Source organism: Pteropus medius, unplaced genomic scaffold (genome assembly GCF_902729225.1).
Source record: "Pteropus medius unplaced genomic scaffold, Ma_sr-lr_union100, whole genome shotgun sequence".
Lineage (NCBI taxonomy): Eukaryota > Metazoa > Chordata > Mammalia > Chiroptera > Pteropodidae > Pteropus > Pteropus medius.
This window is the reverse complement of record NW_024351073.1, coordinates 9,590,891-9,599,563: the sequence shown is the minus strand read 5'-3', so window position 1 is coordinate 9,599,563 and position 8,673 is coordinate 9,590,891. Positions and strand designations below refer to the sequence as shown.

At 31.1% G+C, this 8,673-nt stretch overlaps 1 pseudogene; it reads right to left on the bottom strand.

The window, feature by feature from the left end:
- Window positions 1-3,846: 3,846 nt before the first annotated feature.
- LOC120586109 (ubiquitin-60S ribosomal protein L40-like) lies at window positions 3,847-7,419 on the bottom strand (annotated as a pseudogene).
- Window positions 7,420-8,673: the final 1,254 nt, after the last annotated feature.

The following is an 8,673-nucleotide window of genomic DNA, read 5'->3' as shown; positions in this document are numbered from 1 at the left end:
TAAGCCTTAACCATAATTCATTATTCCATAGAGAGAATCAGCAGAAGTATAAGCATGTCTTTTTGAGCAGTGCTGCATAATAGGAGATGACTAACTGGAAGAAGAGGCATAATGAATGTTCTTTATACGATAATATGCTTAATATATCTTGACCTCTGCAAAACAATTTAAAAAGCAACCAGACAAAATTGAAAGAAAATGTAGCCCTGCAGTCGTACAATAATATGTAATTATTAACAGCAAAAAGTTAACTTTTAATATGAAATATTTTACAAGTTTATTGTGGTTTAAGCATCAGAGATCTAATTTTACAATGCCACCGATATTTGAACAAATAGTGAGCAAGTAAATTTCGTATTCTTCTCTCTAGAAATATTATAGGCGTGTATGTAAATAGTCTCTGCCTCTGTCCCCATCTCTGTCTCTGTCTCTGTCTTTCTCTGTCTCTGTCTCTCTCCACTGTGTGTGCATTGTATGTGTGTGGTGTGTGTGTGTGTGTGTGTGTGTGTGTGTGTTCTCACATGTGAAATTGGGTTAATGTGGGACTCATAGAAGCATAATTCCAGTTCCAATTTCAGGTGCAAATTCCAATGATATAAGAAGTTAACCTCGGGGTCAGAATTTTGAGTCAAAAGCCAGATGTTTCAGGCAATAGTAATAACTAATCCCTGACACAGTGATTTGCAAACACTTGTTTATCCAAAATGCATCTCAGTAAGATCAAAGAAATTAAGTTCCTTGCCAGGCTTTCCAATAAATAATGGAAACAGGATTAGAATTTCAGTCTTTTAATCTCACTTCTTAAATACTTTCTATTTTAAAATTGCTTTTCTCTGACTTTCCCAAGGCTCCTGCATCTAAAATAGTTAATGTCGAATATAAATATTTTCCATGTCTCTGTTTGGTACCATACCACCTAGGCCTTAATTAAAAGGCAGGATAAAAACCAGCCACTAAGATACTGAATAATGCTTGCAGTACTCACATGTTACTGACAATTACTGACATGTTAAAAATAGTCTATAACGTAATTAGCAATATAGCAACAATATCACATAGCATTCTAGTGTTGTTCATTCATTCATTCACCATAATCTACTGAGGAGTTATTATATGTCCAAGCACTCTACTGGCCAACAGAGTTAGAAAGCACATGGCATGGTACCCGAATATCTTTAGTTTATCGTTCAATTATTTAAACAGTAATTATGATACTAAATCCATGCACTGAAGTGTTTGACTTTTTAAATTTTATTTAATTTATATTTCTTAGTAGTGTCACAGATGTCCTCTGTTTACAACCAAAATTCAGATCTCCTAAAAGTTTAAACAATACTTGCTATAGTCTGTTAAAATAAAATAAAATGGAGAACGGGCTTGAAGGTCCCTGGAGCTGACAAAACTCAGTTAAGCCAGTTAAACAAAATTTAATCTAATTACTTCATTGAACATAAGCAAAATTTAACTTAGCTTATTTCTTGTAAATGTTTCTGGTAATCACAAACAAAACTTAAATCATCTTCCTAAAATGGTATAAGATAATCACTTTTAGCTTATCCCCTGCTGCCTGGGAATCCCCATTATAATAACAAATCATTTTAAAGGTTAAACAATTTCCTCACTTTCACTTTGTAAGCCATTTTGTAAAATTGTGCCTTTAAGCTTCTTACTAGTTTCGGATTTGAAGTCTCCCTGTTTCATAGTTTTGTTTCATGAACAATAAAATATTCATATAAAGTAAAGCTGTCTGAATTTTCTTTTGGCAAGTCACATAGTCATTAATCTTATGACTATGCAATGCATGTCCTAAGATTACTATTTACTATTACTATTAGCAAACTACTTGCACATCAGCTCTAAACCAGAGCAGCATACACAGGGTTATATCAGCAATACAGCCAGGATGAAGTAAGGTGACAATCTCTTTCATCAAATCATTTGTTAAGGAAAACATTTGTGCTTGTATACCTAAGGCAGAATTCTTGCTACTCAACTTGACTTCATTTCTGAACATCACTTTTCTCATTTTAAAAGGAGAATTATAATGTCCCCTCTCATGATTATCATTGAGAATCAATTACATATCTTATGAGATACTTAATAGCTTATAAAGTTATACCAGTTAGTATTTATACAAAAGTAGCTGTTCAATTTTGTTCTCTTAATTTACACAATAAAAACTTTCCTTTAGTACGAACAATTTGAAATTCTTCCATTTTTTGCTAATTAATTGATTTAAAGGAAATATTTAGTCAAGAAAAAGGAATTTATTCCTACAAACAAAGGCATTCTTTATTCTCTATTCTTCAAGGATACTTCTTGAATATATGCCATACTAATAGATAACACCTAGAGAAAATCTTAAGAAAGAAAGCTAATGTAGTTCTAGGACACTTAACTATTAAATATTAGGCATTTTCTCTTACTCTATATTGTTTTCACACATATCTAATTTAAAAGTTTACATGAATATGACATAATTTCATGAGTGTTTTAAGTTGGTTGAAAAGATTTCATTTATTTATTTCATAAATGGTAATTCATTAATAGTTATTGCCATCTTTTTCATGGTTAGTATATTTATTGATTTATTTCAATTAGCTAATAAATACTTTTTAAAAATCTATTAAAATACCATTTTTTTGATAATTTTTAAACATACTTAAAACAGTCAATGGTTATTTCTGATGAAGGAATGATTTTATGGAAATTTTAAAATCAAATGTTATATTTATCTGTAATGTTCAAATGCTTTCTTCAACAGAAGTTTATTTGTTTGTTAATGATATTGACATTGAACTGTACTGAGGTTTTGTGGGTTGGTAAGTAGTCAATTCTATTAACAGTCCGAACCTGCTTAGAAAGAATTTTTTATTCTTTATTAAAAATAAAGATTTTCTTTTCGATACATGCAATGAGGGTTATTTTTATATAATATGAATATACAATCCTAGATGCAGTTTTATTCAAAGTGGATCTTTTACTCAGAATTCTTTTAAAGAGTGCTGCATATAGAAAACCTTGTTATTCTAATTTTTTATAATTTTTCTTTTCTTTTTATACATTAATAACAAGGACTATTATAAAATATCAAATTATAACTTAATATATCTACAGCTTTCTGTCTTTTATTAAATGTACCTATGACTGTTATATTTTTTGAGATATTAGACAATTTACTTATCTTAAATTTTACATTACCAAATATAATCTGCCTTCCCATTTTTTAAGTATGTATATTTGTTACATATTTATTTCCAACAATAGTCTATCCTTTATTTGCAATGTATCTCTTACAGACAATATATTACTTGACTTCTTTACTTCATTATCCAATCTAAAAATTTTTTCAATTATTAAGTACAATCAATTAACATTTTTTAAAGTGCTATTTTTTATTTTCTCTTAACATTTGTTTTTCTCTTTTTCTTTTTAATTCATTTGCATGTCATTTTATTCTTCTGCTTTGAAATGTGCCCATTTTGTTTTTATTCCTCTGATTGGTAGGTAGTACTAGCTTATTAAGACTTAAACTCAAATTTCCCTATTAATGTTGAAATTAACTGATATCTGTATCTTTCCTAGAACAAGAATGTTTTTCACCATTCTGATCTCTCATGTTCTTCCTTCTTCCCTTACATCATTCCAATATTGGTTTCACCTGGAATATTGTATGTTGATTTCTATGTTTATACTTTAATTTTTGGTCATTTTTAGATTCAGCTATTGGTAGATTTTTTTTTTTTTTTTTTTTTTCCCAATGCAAGGGAAACTTTATTGAGGCCCCCAGGCCAAGGGGTTTGGGCAGGTGGCCGCCCTGCGGGCTGAGCAGATGGTTGAGGAGACTTATTTGACCTTCTTGGAGTGTAGCGTGTTCGTGTGGCCACACTTCTTGAGACAGTTGACAACGCCAAGATGCAGGCGGGAGTTAACACTTGCGGCGGGTTATCTTGTCGCAGTTGTACTTCTAGGCGAGCAGGTAGAGGGAGGGCTCCATGATACAGCCGTGCAGAGGAAGCTCCAAGTGCAGGGTGGATATTTCTAGATATTATAGTCTGAGAGAGTGAGGCCATCCTCCACATGGTTGCCCGCAAAAATCGGACGCTGCTGGGCAGGTGGGATGCCCTCCTTGTCTTGGATTTTAGCTTTGACATTTTCAAGGGTCGTCACTGGACTTGACTTCAAGTATGATGGTGACGGTCTTGCCGGTCAAGGTCTTCACGATGAGCTGCGTCTCTGAGTCTGCTGGGGAGGCTGCTGGACCACCTCCTTGAAGAGAAAGCAATAGATTTTTATTAAGATTTTATTTATCTAATTTTTCATATCTTACTTGGATTAGTTACTCTTCGTGCTGGGAATTTTCTCAAAGTTATTTCAAAGATTATCTTTTTGTGGTAATAGTCCTGATTTTGTATGCCCAAGAACATCTGTAATTCACTCTGGCATGTAAATGATAGCTTAGATCAGAACTCAGCAAAATTTTTCTGTGAGGAATGAGCTAGAAAATGATTGAGGCCTTGCAGGCCACGTGGCTTCTCTCTCAAATGTCAGTTCTGCCATTACAGTAGGAGAGCATCCATAAACAAAATATAAATAAATGGGCACGGCTGTGTTCCAATAAAATTTTGTGTCCAAAACAGGCAGCCAGCTGATTTGCTCTGCAAGCCCTAGTTTGCTGACACTGGCTTAGATTTATATAAAATTCTGGGTTTACTTTGTCATTGTTAAATTGAGATATAATTACATTGTTTTTCTTCACTTGGTGATGCATTTGAAAAATATATATCCATCTATTATACTTCTATGAGTGGTATTTCTTTTCTCAAAAAACTTTAGTTTTCTTTTTTAAAAATCATTTTAAATTTTAAAATTTGCATCTACAGTTCTTTGCATGGCTTTTCCATTTTTTGTTTACTAATAGTCTGCCCTGTCCTATTCAGAACTTCATGAACTCTTCCAATCTGTCTGTTTTTAATAATTCTCAGAATTTATTATTCGTTATTTGTATGAATATTAATTTTTTTCTACTTATATCATTCTTGCCTTCAAGATCCCTTAACAGTTGTTGATACTCCTAATCTGTTTTTCTCATTTTCTCTCTTGTCTTCATCATCTTCTTTATGCATCTTGAGTATTTGATCTAAAGTTCCAGGATTCTCATATTCTTTGTTACTGTATGACTTTGCCATTTATTTCTAATATTGAATTCTTTAGTTTAACAATTAGGTTGTTATATTTCTAATATCTCTGTATCAGTTCTTTAAATCATTTTGAAGATATCTGAATTTTGGCCTTTTTTTTTTTTTTCATTGTTTCTGCTTTCTCTATGAAAGGTTTTTCCATCTGCTGATTTTAATTTTTTTTCCCATAGTGTTTCTTCTTTCCATATGGGTCACTTATTTTTTGTGATTTCCTCTCCCCATCCTCTTTAGGGCTCTCTGCTGCCAAAGCTAATTAAATTTATCTTACCCCATTCTGTGCTTTTACAAGTAAGTTTTGAATTATTAAGTGCTATAGACTTCAGAGTAGGCGATTGTGTTCATATGCTACCCTCAGAACTGGCAATCTCAATTCATATGTTTCCCACCTTCCCTCCAACTCCTCCCCTCCCGACCCCCCGCACTGGCTACTCTTGAGTCCTACATTCATATTAAAATCTGTTCACCTAGGCTTCTTCATATCTGTTGGTTTCTGGGCTTTTGTGTCATTATCACAGGAGTCAAAGAAGGAAAGCTAAGAAATATCAACATGCCTCACTGCTTTCGAAAAACAATCCTGGCTTACATGGGAAGTATTCACAAATAAAATTAATACATACAATAATTTATTAATTGTCAATATTGATTAGAATTGTGCTACAATTTATGAGACATGTGGTTTATAATTTTATTATAAAGATCTGGTACTTAAGTGAAAAAATGTTGGGACACTTATGAGGAAAAGTAGAGGTGGTTGGGAGGAAAGCTTTATTTCAAGCCTATGGATGCTCTTGGGTGAAGGCTGTTCTTTTATCTGGCACATTCTTGTCTCCTACTTGAGGAATAAGTTTCCTCATGTATAACATCAGGAAGTATTTTGGATTACAGAGTATCTGATGCTCCTCTTGATTATTAAGGAAGCTCTATTATTCTATGACACATAGATTTTACAAATAAATTTGAAAGAAATAATGTTTTCCGCAGAGCAGGAGGTTCCATCTTTTCAAAACTTCAAAATTAGCTGTTACATGAAATGCACAAATTAGGTTTATCAAGTGACAGGATCCACTCCCCTTAGCAGTCATTTTGGTCTTCAGGTTTTGGGGAGTGAAATGTGGGGATTTGGGATTTGAATTAACCCAGAGGTAAAGCTGCCTAACATATAATAGAGAAATTATTTGAATTTTCTTAAATATAAGCATCTTTTTAACAGTTTCACCATATTATAAATTCTTTAAATTATTTCAAGTAGATTAAACTTAATGAATTAAATTGATATAAAAGAATGGCATGACAAAATAAAGTTCTTTGCCTTGATACTATTTATTCCTGTTTCAGTTCCAAATAGTTCTCAAACTATATTTGATCTTTTTAAAAGTATATTTTAAATACTTCAAAGACTCTAAATTTCTTTTGAGGTTACTTTCTCCTCTCCCCTCCATTCCACTTTCTGAAGAAAAGTATCTTAAAAGGTTATAAAATTATTTAATATTGTCATTGTATTTGAACTCACTGAAAGCATATTTATGAAAGTATGTTACAATAATTTGAATCAGTTTAAATTAGAAAGAATAAAGTATTCACGCTGAAATTATTGTTTTTTCTTTTATCTCATAATGTAATAAATTTAATAATCCTTGAGTTTTTATAATCTTGAAAAGACTGATAAAGTATAAAAGGATGGATCTGTATTAATTTTGACTTGAGAAGATGCACAATATTGTAAATTACTCAATTACATGTAAGATCTTCAGAACATTGAAAATTGTATTCACATTGGATTTTAAATGCTATTTTGAGGATACAGTAAAATATAGTAACATTAAACTTCTACTGGCACTTGATATTCGATCATCGTCTACTGGTTATCAAGAGTGAAATATCATTGCAATTTATCTTCTTTATAATTGCCTCATCAAATTTTGATACAATAATATTTTTTTCTTAGACTTGTAGTAGAAATTTAGTCATGCTGTCTTGCTTAAATACTTGATTGTTAACCAAAAAGCATTACTACATTTTTTTAATACTGATGGCTAAGTAATTTATGCAGATAATTAAAAAAGTGCTTCAATTTTTATTACATCCTTAAGCATATCTTCTTTTTAATCTAGATTAAGCTTGATGGAATCGTTTGCATGCCCTTTTCCCTGGTTTAGAGTTTGTTTGCAAACACTGATATTGTAAAACTTGTTGACTCACTTTCAGCATATTTCCTCATTTATTGATATATTGAAATACTTCTAGTGCTATAGCAAGCTCTTTTAAAGAATTCTTCACTAAAATCAAAGGTTTCCTACTCTCTTGTTTAAATAATAGTAAATAAAATTAGGTGTAAAGGCTTGTTGAATATAAAATTGTTATCCCAGGCCCTAAAATAAAAATAAAGATGCAGCTATGAAAATTGTCTATATCGCTATCCTGTCATTTGGTAGACTAAACAATTTTTATAACATACATATCTTTCAATTTAGAATATGAGTAACCCCAAATTATATAAAGAAATATTAAATAGGATTTATTTATATTGAAGCAATACCATTTTTATTTATTTAGGGTTTTTTGCATCTTTCATGTGAATTTGGTAATTATTCTTAAAAAATATTGTATTCTTTCTACATTACATTTTAGGATGCTATTTTTTCCTTCTAGTATACATGTAAAAAAATAAAGATAATAAAGCAATTACTTTTTAAAGAAATGGGAAAAATATTATAGTCATCCAAATTAAAATTACCAATTTATTTCTCAACTTAAACTATAGTATGGACTGTAGCTCCTACAATTTATGTGAGACACAATAATGCAATGAAATTCTCTAAAAATGTCCTGAGTAGAAACCTCTTGGAAATGGCTTAAAATCTTACAGATGATCTACAATATTCTTCTAATTTATTTGGAAAGAATTTTTACATTCTGGTTAATATAGGCTTCTGTTCCTTTCTTGCTACACCCCATGAACTTTGCCACCTCATGTACTTTCGCTTTCTCTGCTTGTTAGAAGAGCTAATCTGATACCCTAACAGTTTCTGGATATGCATTTCTTTGCTTCTTGAATTAATCTCCATGAGCAGTAGGCTTTATAAAGAAAGGGGTCACCGATACGGTTTTTTACTTCGTAGACCAGATAATTTTTACTTAATAGATTCTTTATTGAAAAAATGGAGACAATAGCTTCATTCAATTAAATTAATTCTTAAAAAATACATGAGAAAGTATGTGTGTCATGTAACTATAGCTAGAAGAATTCAGACATGTATCCTGCCCTCATGAAAGTTTTCATCAATTACCAAGATTAGCAGTCTTCTGAGTGTCAATCACCTGAAGTTTGCCTTGTTTATATTATATTTTTAAAAGTATCCATTTGTTAAAATATCACACAGTGAAAGAATCTTCACATATTATTTTTAAATTCATTTTGAAATCATCTAGATGTGAATTCACATATAAATAATATTAATTACTTTTAATTTAT